This window comes from Vigna angularis, chromosome 1, assembly GCF_016808095.1.
Source record: "Vigna angularis cultivar LongXiaoDou No.4 chromosome 1, ASM1680809v1, whole genome shotgun sequence".
Classification (NCBI taxonomy): Eukaryota; Viridiplantae; Streptophyta; class Magnoliopsida; order Fabales; family Fabaceae; genus Vigna; species Vigna angularis.
In genome coordinates this window covers 32,218,572-32,234,407 of record NC_068970.1, presented here as the reverse complement: position 1 = coordinate 32,234,407, position 15,836 = coordinate 32,218,572, and positions in this window count along the sequence as shown.

Here is a 15,836-nt window from a genome sequence, read left to right as displayed (position 1 = left end):
AGAACAAGTTGTGCGTTGTGAAATATTTTAAAGAGAATGGAGTGATAGAGAATGAATCTCCATATTCAAGATGAGTCAAGAAGGTGGACCGAAACCAATTGATGAGTTGGTGTGATGAAAGCAAGAAGAACACCAACGTAAAAGATGGAACTTGAGCTTTATTGGGTCAAGCTAATGACGTTAAAAGAGTGCTTATTGGGAGGCACCCCAGTGATTTGAGAATATTAATTTCTTTGAGTTTGTTTATTTTGGTGATGTAATTTGAAACTTTGGAACATTGTTTTATTTGGGTATAGTATTTCTACTGATGGATTCTAGGTGATTGAGTATCTACTGAAGGATACTATGTTTATACACACCTACTGATGGGTGTTGGTAAGAAAGATAGGCATCTACTGAAGGATGTTGAAGGATTCATGGGTCAGGCTCGTGACGTTAAATAAGCGCTACTTGGGAGGCAACTGATGAGTGCATATTTATGCCTTAAAGTTTAAATTTTTGATGGGATAATTATGCTTAAATGGTTGATTTTAAGTGAATTTGTGATATTTGGAATTGTTGGGTTTGGGAATTAAAGAGACGTAAAAAGTGAGTTTTAGCGCATAAAATATTCTTGGATGTTCTTACGTTTATTTGTGCAGCTGAAATTATAAGTTCTATTGGTCCAAATGGCAATTCAAGGCCCAAAATCAGGTTTTATTTGGAAAATAATGTACAGATGGGCCAAACATGCAACTTTTACCCTTGCACCTCCCAATTTCCCTACATACACCCCTCTTCTCTTAACCAGGCCCAATACTAAGCCAAACAGTAACCCTATTCTAAATACACCTCCTAAGTTTCCTGTTCCTAACCCTCCTAAGCCAAACTCCACCAGATTCTACCACGTGTCCAAATCCTTCAAACACAGATCTAACCATTAAGAAGCTGCCACGTCATTAATCCTTTGCACACCAAATAGACCAACCACATGCTGCCACATCACCCCTCTACCACATCATCATCTTCTCCCTAGAAACCCTAATTCCCAAATCCAAACTCTAACCACCCTAGCCGCCGTGGACGCGCCGTCAACTACCGCCTCCGCCGCTTCACCCAGCACCATCGCGCAACCACCTCCGTCACTGTCGTGCCGCATCAGCCGCGAGCTCCTTCATCTTCCTCGCGATTTCCGTCGTGCCATCCTCAATCATCATCATCGCGCCACCATGCCGCACATCACCTTCTTCCACCACCTTGTCGTCGCGCCACTACAGGCCACCAGAGAGTCGTCGCAAGCAGCTCCATTACTCTTTTCATCATCATCTCGCTGGGCAACCATCTTCTTCGCGCCTCGCCACTACACACCGCCGCACTGCCAGCCGCTAGTCACTCCCAGCCACGATGGCCACCACGCCGTCGCTGCCTTCGTTCTCATCCATGGACTTCGTAACCTCCATCATCAACGAGAGCCATCTCCTTCACGCACAACCATGGTAGCCACCGCATGCCGTGAGACCACCATCAAACACGCACTAGCCACCGCGAGACTTCATCGTCCTTCACCGTCAAAGTCGCCGCAAGAGCAAAGGGGAAAGCCCATTCCCAATCTGAAATCCTAATTGGGTGAGAAAGAGGGCTGCCACGTGGCAAGCTTCCATTGGACACGATCATCTTGAGTAAAAAATGGTCAATTCTGTTTGAATCTGGTCAAGGTGGTCAACTGAGGGGCTTTCCTGCAATTTTAGAAATTAAAAAAGGGGTTAAAGAGTAGATAGAAGAAATTTTAGGGCATTTGTGCAATTTTGGAAAGTCAGAAAAGCTAAAAGATAAAATTGAGTTGTTGAATTAATTTAATTTGGGAATATCAACAGAAAATATCTTCCAAATAAAGTTATAATTATCTAAATCTTTTAGTTATTTGGAAGATATAAGATAAAAGATTCTGTCAACTGAATATTCTGAGTCTAAGCCCAATCAAGCCCTATATAAAGTGACCCAGGGGGGACTTCACTTCATTCATTCATTCACCACTTCGCTCTCTTATTTCATCTTGTATTCAACTCCATTCATGGAGAGCTAAGCATCTAGGACTATTCTATTGTAATTCCATTGTGGATTCTGAGGTTAGATTGAGTTAATGCAATTGTTTATTTTGATTATTGATTTAAGTTGTTTTCTCTATATGTCTTTCATCTCTCTATCTTGTTGAAAGTAAAGATTTTTGCATCATAATGTGTTTGAATCTACGTGCATATTGATTATATGAATTCTAGGGTTTCTAGGTTTAATTGAGAATCTACTTTTCATATGGTCTCTTTATATAGGGCTTGATTGGGCTTGGACTCTGAGTATTCAGTTGACAAAATCTTTTATCTTATATCTTCCAAATAACTAAAAGATTTAGATAATTATAACATTATTTGGAAGATATTTTCTGTTCATATTCCCAAATTAAATTAATTCAACAACTTAATTTTATCTTTTAGCTTTTTCTAACTTTCCAAAATTGTACAAATACCCTAAAATTGTCTCTATCTGCACTTTAGCCCCTTCTGAATTTCTGAAATTGCAAGAAAGCCCCTCAGTTTGACCACTTTTGACCAGAGGAGACTTGTTGACTTGCTTTGACCAGTTTTGACCCAGCTTGCACGCACCAATCAGGGATTCACACGTGGTTGCCCTCTTCCTTCCCCAATTAGGGTTTCGGATTGTTGAGGGTTTGCGCCGTGAATTGTAGAGTAGAGAAAATCTTGCTCCTGCTTCCGCCGCTGTGGAGAAGAAGCTCGTACTCTGGACTTGCGATGGCTTGGAGATTTGGTAATTTCTGCGAGTTGCGTTTCTGGTTTCTGATGTAGGAGATTCTCGTGCGATAATGGAGATGGAGGAGATGAACACTGGCGCGATTGGGTTTCGTTTTTGCCTTTTTCTGTTTCAAATTGTAGGTGGCTTTTCACGGCGGCTATGCGAAAGAGAGAGTCGTGGTCTGGCAAGGGCTCGCGTGAAGGAAGCGGTGTATGTGGTTGGTATTGATGGTTGCGGCGGCCATAGTGGCGCGAATGGAGAAATCGCAATTGCGTTCCGAAACGGTACCACGAAGGCGGCGATGATTCCGCGCAGGAGAAGGCTCGTGATGTTCCGACGATGGTGGCTAGAGGTTCGAAGATGAAGATGGTCGAGATGCGAAACCGTGGTGGTGATGGCGAGACTGAGGCGGTGTTGTGGAGATGGTGAGAAGCATGAATCGTGGTGTGTTGAGGCGGATGGAACTCGCGAGATGATGGTGCCGCTCGAAGATTCTCGTGACGCAGCGGAGGTGAAAATTGACGGTGGTGATTCACGGCGTCATGAAGTTGGCAACACAAGGAGATTCTGGACGTTCATGGTGGTCCGATTGCGGAGCGGAAAGGTTCGCGGCGTGGTTGGTCAGATCTGCGGCGTGGTGGTGGCATGGCAGTAACGACAGCTATTGATGGTTGCATCAATGCTGCGCGAGAAGCGTGGATTATTTCAAAGGAGGAGTGCGCGGCGGCTTCACGGCGGCATGGAGATGGAGGTTTCAGAGCAGAAGAAGTGGTGGTCACGGTGGAAGCACGAGAATGATGGTGACTGTCCGGTGACGGAGTGGCGCGGCAGCGCTAGGGTTTCAATGGGTGGAAGATGATGCTCATGTGTTAAGGCTGAGGTGGCGTGTTGTGATTGGTTCACTAGTGAGTGCAAGGATCAGTGATGTGGCATGATTTGGTGAAATTTGGCTTAGGAGGGGTATAGGTAAGGAAATTTAGGAGGTGTACTTAGAATAGGGTTACTATTTGGCTTAGTATTGGGCCTGGTTGTTTGGTCTGTTTCAGAAATAGGAGTGTGTGTAGGGAAATTGGGAGGTGCAAGGGTAAAAGTTGCCTGTTTGGCCCATCGGTACATTATTTTCCAAATAAAACCTGATTTTGGGCCTTGAATTGCCATTTGGACCAATAGAACTTACAATTTCAGCTGCACAAATAAACGTAAGAACATCCAAGAATATTTTATGCGCTAAAACTCACTTTTTACGTCTCTTTAATTCCCAAACCCATCAATTCCAATCATCACAAATCCTCTTTAAATCAATCATTCAAGCACATGAATTTCATCAAAAATTTAATTTTAAAGCATAAATGTGGGCATAAATATGCACTCATCACACCCTCACACTTATCCTTTTGCACTCCTGGGCAAAATTAATTAATTCCAAGACTTTGTTCTGGGTCATTTTATTCCATATTTGCATTTGGATCAAAAGAATGAACAACACTAGACATAGATCAAATCATTTAGGCATTACTTTGTCATGGACATGCAAATGAAATCACTCTATTCTTCACACATGAGTTAACCTTTTGAATTCCCAAGAAAATAAAATATGAAAAACAACACTCAAGTCAACATGTATCTATTTCTCTCCAATTCTCTCAAGTGTTTTTGGCTTGTGTTTACACTCAAAATACCCATGTAAGTAGACACCCTTGATATTTAGCAAGACTCTAACATTCACACACTTCAGAAAACATGCAATTATTGATCATGAGGGATTTTTAAGGTTTTATTGAGGCCAAGGCAAAGGTAGGAAATTTTCCTGGAATTTATGAGTTTTTGAAATTGATATAGAAAGAGTAATGACATTTGATTTCAAAAACAACTCTATTTCTTGCTCTTTTAAGGAAGTTTTTTTTTCTTTTAAAACTTCAACTTTTCATCTTCCTTTTTACCCTTTTTTTTGTTTTGTGGGTGACCACACACTTATTCATCACTTTACTTCTAACAGAATCCATTACTCCTTCTTCTTTCCTAAGGTAAGGAACATATGATTTTTCTTCTTTTCTCATTTGACAATGACTGGGAACAAGAAAAATAAGCTTAAGGCTCAAAGAGGTTTCCAATGGATTAATGTTAGGACAAATTTATTTGGCCAAGTAGATAAAACAAGAAATGCCTCAATCATATCAAATCATGCATATTCTCCTTAGTTGCACAACACAGAATGAAGCTAACTATTAGAGTATCAACAAAACATGGGCAATTCACACAAGAAAAATAGGTATGGCACATGGTGGTCCATCCTTAACATTAAGTTCAAAACTCACATGGTTCGAATTTCTTTCACAAAAGATTTAATCAGGAAATTCTCAAGTCAACTCAATCAACAAATCATAGAAGCAATTTACTCATATAAACTTGACTCATTTTTTTCTCTCTTGAATTCATGATCATTCCAGTTACTGATTCAAACTCTTAAATCCAATGCAAATATTTATTAAAAAAAAAACAAAATAAGGAACAAAATTAATTGTTTCCCCACACCCCCACACTTAAACTATGCATATTGCTCAATGTATACCTTATATATGAAATGCACAGAAAAAGTATGAGGGAACTTACCTCCTTCATGGTGGAAGGAATGCTAGTAGGACTTCATTGGAAAAGTCATCCTGGATAGGAATGTTATCTTTTCCCTTTTTAATCCTATTAAGATGGTCAACTGCTAAATTATGTGCCTCACTTCTGTACTGAATAAGAGTCAACTTGTCCTTCTCATTCTTGACCATTGTGATTCCATATTTCTTGGGAACCACATGTGTAGGGCCCACCCAAGTGCTGTCAAAATTTGAATATATAAGACTTGTTTGTAGCAACTTGGTGTCCTTTTTCTTTACAACCCCCATCAATTGAGGATTCAATCTTCCTTGAGGTTGTCTCACTAGTTTAGCATCCTCCTCTAAAAGTATTTTATGCATCCAAAAAGAAGGGCTAATATCAGGAATATCTGCTAAAGTCCAATGTATTGCTTTCTTATGGTCTCTGATAACCTGTAATAGCTGTTTTTCCTGCTCATCAATAAGCAATGCAGATATTATAATAGGGAGTTTCCCATCCCTCTCAAGATAAGCATATTTCAAATGGGATGGTAAAGGTTTTAACTCCAAAATGGGTGGTCGTACCACCGATGGCAAAATTTTACTGCCTAAGGTAATCCCAGCCACCTCAACATCACACTCAGACGCCATAGAGGTATCATCTATTAATATTGCGTTCTCAATATCACTTGCTTTACAGTTTCCTTTTTCGTCCAAAATTAGGGACGTCATATTTGAAAAAGAAAAATTGTTTACAACATCACTTGATAAGTCAATACAAAACAAAGAATGATCTTTAATCGGGTGCTTCCCAGCTTCCAACACGTTGAACCGCACCTTCTCGTCTCCTATCTCCATTGTCAATGATCCTTGATGAGTCAATATTTTCTTGATTTCACTTAGCTTATTGTGCTAGATTTAATCAGCGAATTGTGCTTAAATGTCCGGTATTTTTCTGTTTTTGCTAATTGTGCTTAAATTGACAAAAAATTCTTATTTTAATTAATTTGAATTATTTGAGCTAATTATTTGCATTATTAATTGTAGGGAAATTGTTGGATAATATTTGGGACATTTGGAGGTGAAAAGAAATGCCACATCAATTATATTTTAAAATAAAATGAAAGAGAGGTGTGGATTTCATTTTTAGAAGTGAATGAAGAAGAGGATGGTTATTGAATGAAGGAAGCCCACGTAAATTTGGTGCGTCCAGCAAAATTGGGGGTGTGTCCAGCAACACTTGGGCTTCATGCAGAGAATGGGAAGCAGCAAGGGTGCACATCCAGCTTTCAATTGGAGAAGCACACACACATTGCGGTGCATTCAGCAACTTGGAGAGCTTCACACGTCTAGGAGATAAGCGGTCCAGCAGGGGGTGACGAACAACAAAGTAGATCCAGCAGCAGCGGGTGGTGTCAAAAGCAAGCAGGTCCAACAGGTTTGTGGACAACACACAGACAACATCCAACAACACCAACACGTGAGGAGCGGGTCCAGCAGCTTGGATGAAAGCACTTCCACGGTCCAAACGTGAAGAGAGCTTCAACCGCAACCTAGAGAGGGACCACGCATCCAGAACATAACGGAGGGGAGGGCTTTTATTTTTGGGTAGAGAAGAATGTAAGAGGTGTGAAACGGTGATTCAAGGAGGAACCGCCACTTGTTTTGAGGGTGTGCTGACTTGATCTTCTTTTGTTTTTTCCTTTCTTTGAGAATACTGTTATAGGGGATGAATGGGAGAGCATATTCTGAATTTTATTTTATTTAAGTAACAAGCGCTTGACTCATCTTTAGTTTTCTATTGAATGAAAAAGAATGTGCACAAGAGCTTATGTTCATTGTTATTTGCTGCATTTATTTCTTGCCTTTTTCATTTTGGGTTTGTATACACCTTTGATTGAAGCCTTTATTGCTTTTATGCTTGAATGTTCACGCGGTTGAGGGGGATAATGAAGTAATGTTTTATGATTTTATTTTGATGCCCTTGGGAATGAAAAGAAGGCAAAGGAATTGGGGACATGGTTGCTGGCAGGAGATGTTACGCCAGCGTGAACGAGAGAAGTTTACTTCATTTTGCTTAATTTAATCTTTGCCTTTTCATTTGATTTCGTGCACTTCTTTTGGTTGAATTTTCAATCCATCAATGTCACGTCCAGGGGAGAAAAATTCATTTTTAGCATTTGCTTTCTTTTAGAAAAGTGAACGGTGCTTTATTGTGTGTGAAGATAAGGTTTTAATTTCCATTGAATGGAGGCTGGAATTTTGAGCACATTGCTGCATCCAATTGCTTGAGAATGAAGAGGTGATGGGATGTGAGTTGGTGTGCAGGTCACGGCTAAGAAGGAATTCTTGAAGCATCTTCTATTCCATTTTCTTTTGAAGTGATGGCCTAGGTAGAAGTAGGTGTGCGGTGCTAGTATTTGTTATTCCTGTTCAAGCATTTCTTTTTAGTGTTGTTTCCGTGATGAATGTATGGGATAGATAACTTCAATGAGCATTAATCTTTTTAACTTAAGTGTTGCATTTTAATAGCTTTAATTGTGTTTAGATATTTACCTTTTGCATTGTTTAGTTTACTTTTTTTTATTTCACTATGTTGTCTATTATATTTGGTTTATTATTTTCGTTCATTATGTTGTTTATTTTATTCGGCTTCTTTATCTTCTTGCATTTCCAATTTTTTCACTTGTTTTAGAGACCGTTCGGTGTCAATGTAGAACCGTTCGATCATTTGTAAGACCATTCGGTCTCCTTGCTTTGTTCATTTATTTCAATGTTTTCAATTATGTTTAGTTGTATTTAATTTCTAGTTTTAATTTAGTTTATTTCTAATCACAAGAACACTTTCGAAACCCCCCACTACGTGTTTGACCTGAGACTCGAACCACATTTGGTCCTTGAGAGACAACCTAGGAGTCACTTCCTAGCACATTCACTAATTATTTTTAATAAAATAAAATAAAAATAATTAAAGCATTTTAAATATGGAAAAGACAAAATAGCATCTTGCACATAAGTCTAAGGGTGTCTTCACTTTAAAGGATTTATATGAGGGAGAGGAAGTGGATGAATTTTGGAGATTTGAGAGTAAAGTGAGTGTTTTTTTCCTAAGAGATTTGAAAGTGATTGAGAGTGAATTTGAAAGTAAAGTTTGTCAAAATTTTTGTAAGATTTGACCAATATGACATATAAAAGAAATGTTTTAGTTTATAGAAACTTAAGATTACAAAAATGTTCTTACCGGTAAAAGTAATATAAAATTATGTTTATTGATAACATATTTATTAGTAAAAAATATTATAAGTAATAAAAAAATAAAAAGTAATTTTGAAAATAAAATATATTTGTATTTAAGTAAGGTCAAATACATTTGATTTAAAGTTCATTAAGGTCACTTTGACAATGACAAAAAGTATGACAAGTTTTATGAAATAAAATATAAATGAAGTTGATGTAATGTAAGTTGATGTAATATAATAAAGCAAATTCATAAGCTTATGTAATAGATTCATCGAATGAAAAACAACTTAATCATCTAATTTATGCGTAACTAAGTTATCATTAAAATTGACTTCTGGAAATTGTTGATTCATGTCCAAAGATAAGTTGACGAAGTTATCTTCAATTCGCTGAACACGTCCTTGCATTTGTTCCATACCTTGCATTCTGTTTTTCAAGTGTTGTACCCCCTCCCACATTTTAGTCATCATGTCAGGATTTGAAGGATAGGGAGGATGTTCAAAATGACCACAAGGGTGTTGGCTTCCTTCAACAGGGTTGTCATGTTTAGGACTTTGATCTTATGGTTGTCCTTCGTCTTCATTCACATAGAGATCGTGCTTCAAAACACCATTGATGTTGAAATTATTCAACTTCTTCAAAGAATTGGTAGAAAAATGTTGTCTGGTCCCAATCTGAGTGTTGGCGTCAGCTTCAAGATGTACTCCACTATATTGCATGATTTGAGTGATCAATACATCATATGGTAAAGGTGTGTAATCGGCCTTGCATTTAAGCATATGTTGCATGATGTGATTAGGCCAATTGATATATATATTATTTTTAAGAACTCATATCATAAAGATATCTTTTTTTAACAATTTCACGAAATTTTCAGCTTGTGAAGTCAACATATGCACGACAACATAATGCAAAAGTTTATCATTAATGTTTAAACAACCAACTGCTTTTAGATGTTGACCATGCATGTATGGTCTGACCATAGAAGCCAATGCCATCTCGCTATCAAAGGGAAAGTCACATGGTATATTTTCGAAGTGCAATTTTAAACCCTTGTATTTCAGATGGGCAACATTCAACTAATCATATGGTCTCAATTTAATTATTTTTTTCTTGATCTCACTCTGAAGATATTCATTGATTGATATCCTTAGATTTGAATATAAGACTTTTATCAAATCCAGATAGAATGGTCGCTCCAATGATACAAAATTTGATACGCTCTAAAAGACGAGGCAGTGATAAAAGTATAGACCAAAGGTTACAAATGAATCAAAATTCGTAATCTTTGAGACCATAATATTTCTTATATAGAAATTAGTTGCGTAGTGCTCCATATGGTGACTATTGTTGAAGCAACAACATTGATCTAATACTTTTTCCACGTATGGTCTCCTTTGTGCATGAGTGTTTGTCTCAATTGTTGTTTCTTTTTGCTTAGGATTTCTTTGGGTCTTTTTTGCGATGATGATGCCATTAAACAATAACTTCAAAATCAATGAAAAATAAAAATAACAAATGTCATACAATCAATAAAATATTAATAGCAATTGCATGATTGATACATGTATTAGGTGGTCATGATTAACATTGTTCAAAATAATGCAACAATTGAAGGAAAAGTCTAAATGGTGTAATAGAAATCAACTTAAGACTATAAGTCATATACATGGACTCAACTACCATTCATCATCATGTTACACAACTTATACCACCGGCGATGTGGGGGCATTCACATTAACATTTTCGTGCATACTGAGTTTGAACACAAGAAATCATAACACTACTCTGTAATGATATCTTCTTGTATATTCGTCACATATAACATTTCCTATATGTCACCCGCAGTGTATTGAAATGTTGTGTTGCAATGCATGATCTCCACTTGTTCACTAAGAATTTCATTTCGCTTCTCAATGACAACCACTTGAAACTCGACCATGGATGATATTTTCTCAAAATGAGCATTATTAGATCCCATGACATCCATAAAGCCATTGATCCTTGTCACCAACATATCAAATTGTGAATCCATTAAGTCAATCATAGGTGCCTTGTGCTTTGAACCATGTGAAGATGACATGTCCTCGGATGCGATTTAAGGGCAAACTGAGTAGCCCTTATATTATACTTGTCCATAGGTGGAGGGAAAGATGAAGTTAGGTCATTGTACCCTTGAAATACAAGTTCTTCCAGTATGTATTCCATTTTTTTTATTGAGATTAACCTGTAAACAAGCTTCTTGCCCAAGACGATGTGCTTGACGAACTTTCCTCACATGATGGCAAATCCCTTAGCCATGTGATGAGTGCATATTTATGCCCACATTTATGGTTTAAAATGTAAAATTTTGATGAGATTATTGTGCTAAAATGATTGATTTAAAAGTGATTATGTGACGATTGGATTTATTGGTTTTGGGAATTAAAGAGTCGTAAAAAGTGATTTTTAGCGCATAAATTATTCTTGGACGTTATAATGTTTGTTGATACAATTGAAATTAGAGTTTAATTGATGTAAAGCATGAAAATAAGTGGCCCAATTTGCAAAATAGGCCCAAAATCAGATTTTGTTTGGAAAAGAATATACAAATGGGCCAAACAGGCAACCTTTACTACTACACCCCTTAAATTTCCCTACATACAACCCTCTTTTCTTAACTAGGCCCAAGAGTCAAATTTTACCCTTACACCCCCTAAATTTTCCTACGCACACCCCTTCTAACTAGACTTCATCAGATTATGCCATGTGGAAATCCATCACACACAGTGTCATCTAACCACATGATGCCACCTCATTAGCTCTGTTACATCAGCTGCCACATCAGCGTCATCTTCTACCTTTAGAAACCCTAATTTCCCTCAAGACAAAAACCCTCACTGCCACCGCGAGCCATCTCCACCATCTTCAGAAACCCTAGCTCGAAACAACCATTGTGGCTGCATCCATAATCACGCAAGCCTCGAATCATCCTCTTCACGTAACCTTCATCGCATCCCGCATCACCGAACACAGAATCGCGAAACCAGCAAGAATCAAAAAATGCAACTACACAAAAAACCCCAATTTGTGAGTGTGAAACCCTAACTCGCGAGTTTGAGAGCGACCCACATATCTTCGTCTTCCCCACTAACAGACCAGAAACGCAATTCTCGAGTTTCTCCATTCTCCACCACATGAAAATCAAACACAAAAACAACGTATCAAATCACAGGGTCAACATCCTTCAAGCCATAATCCTAATCGCGATCCATTGTCCGTCCTGACGCCTCTAGCAATCCCGTGAGAAGCATTCAACCTACAAAGAGAAATCACAATGAACTAACCAGCAACTGTGTCACGACGCACACAAACCGAACCTGTAGAAGATTAAACCATAAGACCATGACGACCTTCATCCTTCCTTGCGAGGATTCAACAACACCGTGGAGGAGAAAGGGGTGAAACCAATTCTCGCGAGTTCGCAGCTCAAAAGCTTCTTCCCCAATCTGAAACCCTGATTTTGGGTGGGGGAAGGGGCTGACACGTGGTAAGCCCTCATTGCTGCATCCACTTCGTCAAAGTTGGTCAATCTTGGTCAAGTCTGGTCAATTGAGGGGCTTTGGTGCAATTTTGAGAAATTCAGATTGGCTAAAGTTCAATTAGAGGAATTTTCAAGAGTTTTTATGTAATTTTAAAAACTTAAGAAGGATATTAATGGAATAGATAATTCAGTTGATACTTTTAAGATAATTTATTTAATCAACAAGAAATATCCTATCAACATAATACTTAGAGTTCAAACCCAATCAAGCATATATAAAGAGGCATAGGGAGGTAGAAATCATAACTCATTCATTCTCTCAAACTCCTCCGTTAGAAAGCAATCATCCACCACTCCTTTCATTTTACTTTACCATGTATTCCACTCCATTTATGGAGGGCTAAGACTATTCCACTATAATTTCATTATGGATTCTAAGGTTAAGTTGAATTAATGAATTTGTTTCTTTTGATTATTGATTTGAGTTATTCTCTTTCTATGTCTTTAATTTCTCGATCATATTAAAAGTAATGATTTTTGCATCATATGGTGTTTGAATCTAGATGCATATTAATCATATAAGTTCAAGGGTTTCTAGGTTTGATTGAGAATTTATTTTTATTGAATTTAGGAACTTTCATATGATTAAACGTGTTCTTGCTACTAATTGAGAATGTACTTTGATTGGTGGTAAGAATTTCAACTATAATTAATTGAGAATTTACTTAGATTAATTAGCTTTTAATTTGGTTAGGAGATTTAAGAACAGACATGATTAAACACAATAGGATTTTATTAAGAATGTACTTTGGTTGAATTCATTGTGAATAATCTAGAAAGGTCTTGCATTTGATTGAAGATCTACTTTGTTTAATTGTATGATCGCCCTCAAATTATTTAAGAATGTACTTTAATTAATTTGAAACCCGAATAATAATCAATTGAACAATGATATGTGGATAACTGATGATGAATCTAACTTGGAAAGTAGTGGAATTAGCCTATTTCATTATAATTGTTTCTAAGTTTTCTATTTGTTCTTCAAACATTAACGTCGTTAGCATAATATCTCACTTTTATTTATGAGCATTTCATAACATTCATAAGAGTCAAATATTGAAGAGCAATTTCGTATTCATTGGGAGACGACTCATGATTACTTTAACCCTATCTATTTTCTTGAATACTACTTGGCAATACTGAAGTTGCCTTTAAAAGTAGTATTAATTTGATAGCTTCAACGACAACGTATCACCATGGTCAAGCACCTTCAAGAGAGTGAAAGTCATCCTTGAAGATGGTGTCAACTCTACCTTGTGGACCACCATTGGAGCCATCATGAAGCATGTAGTGTAGGTTTGTTTAAGGCTTGTATTAAGGCCTAAGTAGCATAGGATATTCCTTAAGTTATACATCCAAACCAAGTGGAAAGTGTGTGCCATGCATCATGCTTCCATTAGAGGCCCCTCTAGTCACTTTCCTCCTTGAGTTGGCCTCACCTCTGTTGGAGCCACTAAACACTTCATCATCACCACCATATCTCTTAGAGGTCATGAGCTTCTACACCATCCACACCTTAGCTCATCATCCTTGGACCATTTACCACCACCTTTTCACATCATTCATCCAAGGAAACAACCCTCCATGCACATCTCCTAGTTTTGTCCCAACCTAGCTAAGGAGGTTGCTATCATTTGGTATTAAGAGCCTTGGTTCTTCAAGAGTTAAGTTTACTTGGTTCCTTATATATCTTTATTGCTTTTATGTGTTTATGTGTTATTCTTACTTGTCATAATCTTGTTTCCATTTTTGTTGTTTTTATGGTTCTACTTTGCTCTACTCTTGGAATCATATTTTCCACTAGGTGTTTTTTAAACTACGATTGGTCGCACAAGCTCAGAACAAACTAAGTTTCCCCACTAATGAAGTATAGGGACAACCTAGGATCAATACAAGGACTCAACAAAATTAAGTTTAAAAATGTAGAGTTAAGTTTTGTATTTATTTACTAATTACTAACTAACAAGTGGGGAAAAGGAATTAAAACAGAAAAAAAAGTAAACTAAAATCTGTTCAAAGAAAGAAAAAAAATGAAGTACAAGAAAAAGAAATAGAAATCTAAACTATTAAGAAATTAACCTAAAATGTAAAGAAAAGATGGTATGAGACAAGAACAAACAATGCTATTTTGAACGAATACAAAAGCTGAGGAATCTAAATGTTAAATGACATGAACCTAAATGAAATGATACAATGAAGAAAAATGAACTTAATCTGGACAGTGAAAGAATAGTATAATGAAGTGAAAAGTCAAAGTGGAATGAGTAAAGAACCTAATATCTAAGAATTTAAAATCCAAAATCCAATTATCAGAATTCTCAAACAAAAAGAAATTATCAATTCAAATCTTTAAGCAAAGACAAAACAATATAAATGGATGAAGAATTACTAAGTCATAATCTAGAACACCTGAAACTATTACTCAAACACTAAATCATTGATTAGATTCATGAATTGGAATCCAAAATGCAAGGATTAGCACAACATAATATTTATTTGCAACTCAGGAAGACATCCTGTAAAGGTATACCCTCTTTGGAGTAATTAAGTCCCAAATCAGAACTTAGTTTGTGCAAATGCATACTCTATGTAACAAACCTCAACAATTTCAACTTTAATTCAATCTTCTAACTAATATCAGCAAATACATATAAACTTCAAGATTTCTATCTAAACATCAACATCACAATTCACTATAGTAAATCCAAACAAACTCAAAAATTTGCAAGAAAACAATAGAGAACTAACACTTAACAATCACGGACATTAAATCCAAACCAAATATTTTGATTCATTCAGTGTTTTGAATTCCACCCTGACTCAAGGAGACACCTTGGAAAAGAAAAGCTCATTATGGAGTTAATACAGTTTCTCTTATTAGAGAAAATAAAGTGCAGTTTCACAATCCAAAACCTAAATAAAACCAAAATTTTTTATTCTGAAAAGACAGCAATAGCAGAATTGAAGTCACAATATTTCTTTTTTTCATTAGACTCATCTCCAAACTCGAGAAGACATCTCGATAAGTCATGCTCACTGTGGAGTCATGTGATTCCTTAAGGAATTTCAACTGTGTGGAGCCATAGAGTCTAAAGCAGAATTTGCAAAAAAAAACTAGAAAGGCTCGCACATCATCGATCAAGAACACATATTTAATGAAATAGAGAAATCAACAAGCACTCAACACATAGAAACATCAAGAACGAAAGTATTATTAACTAGAAACAAAGAAAACACAAGAATATACCGAAGAATGTACGAGCGAGAAGACAAGAACTCGAATCTACCGATAGCACGTAAACCCTAATCGATGAAAGCAATAAACCTAGAATGCAGCTGCTCCTACTCTATTCAGAAACTAAGAACTGTCAAAGTAAAGTGCGTGTGTACATGGTAGAAGCAAACACCTTTATATAGGGTTGAAGATAGAGGGTGATGGGAAAGGGAACCTTCACAACTTGGACGATTCGTACTTCCTAATCGGACGACCAACCTTCTTTCTACTTCCTTGCATTTCTCTGGCTGTTTGATCCTCTCCACATGGCAGCGCCGGTCAGCTCCGTCATCTTCTCCTGGCAGCTCCTTCGGTCACATCAGCATCTCTCTTTGCTCTACCCTGGCTCTAGGATTTTTCTTTCTATCTC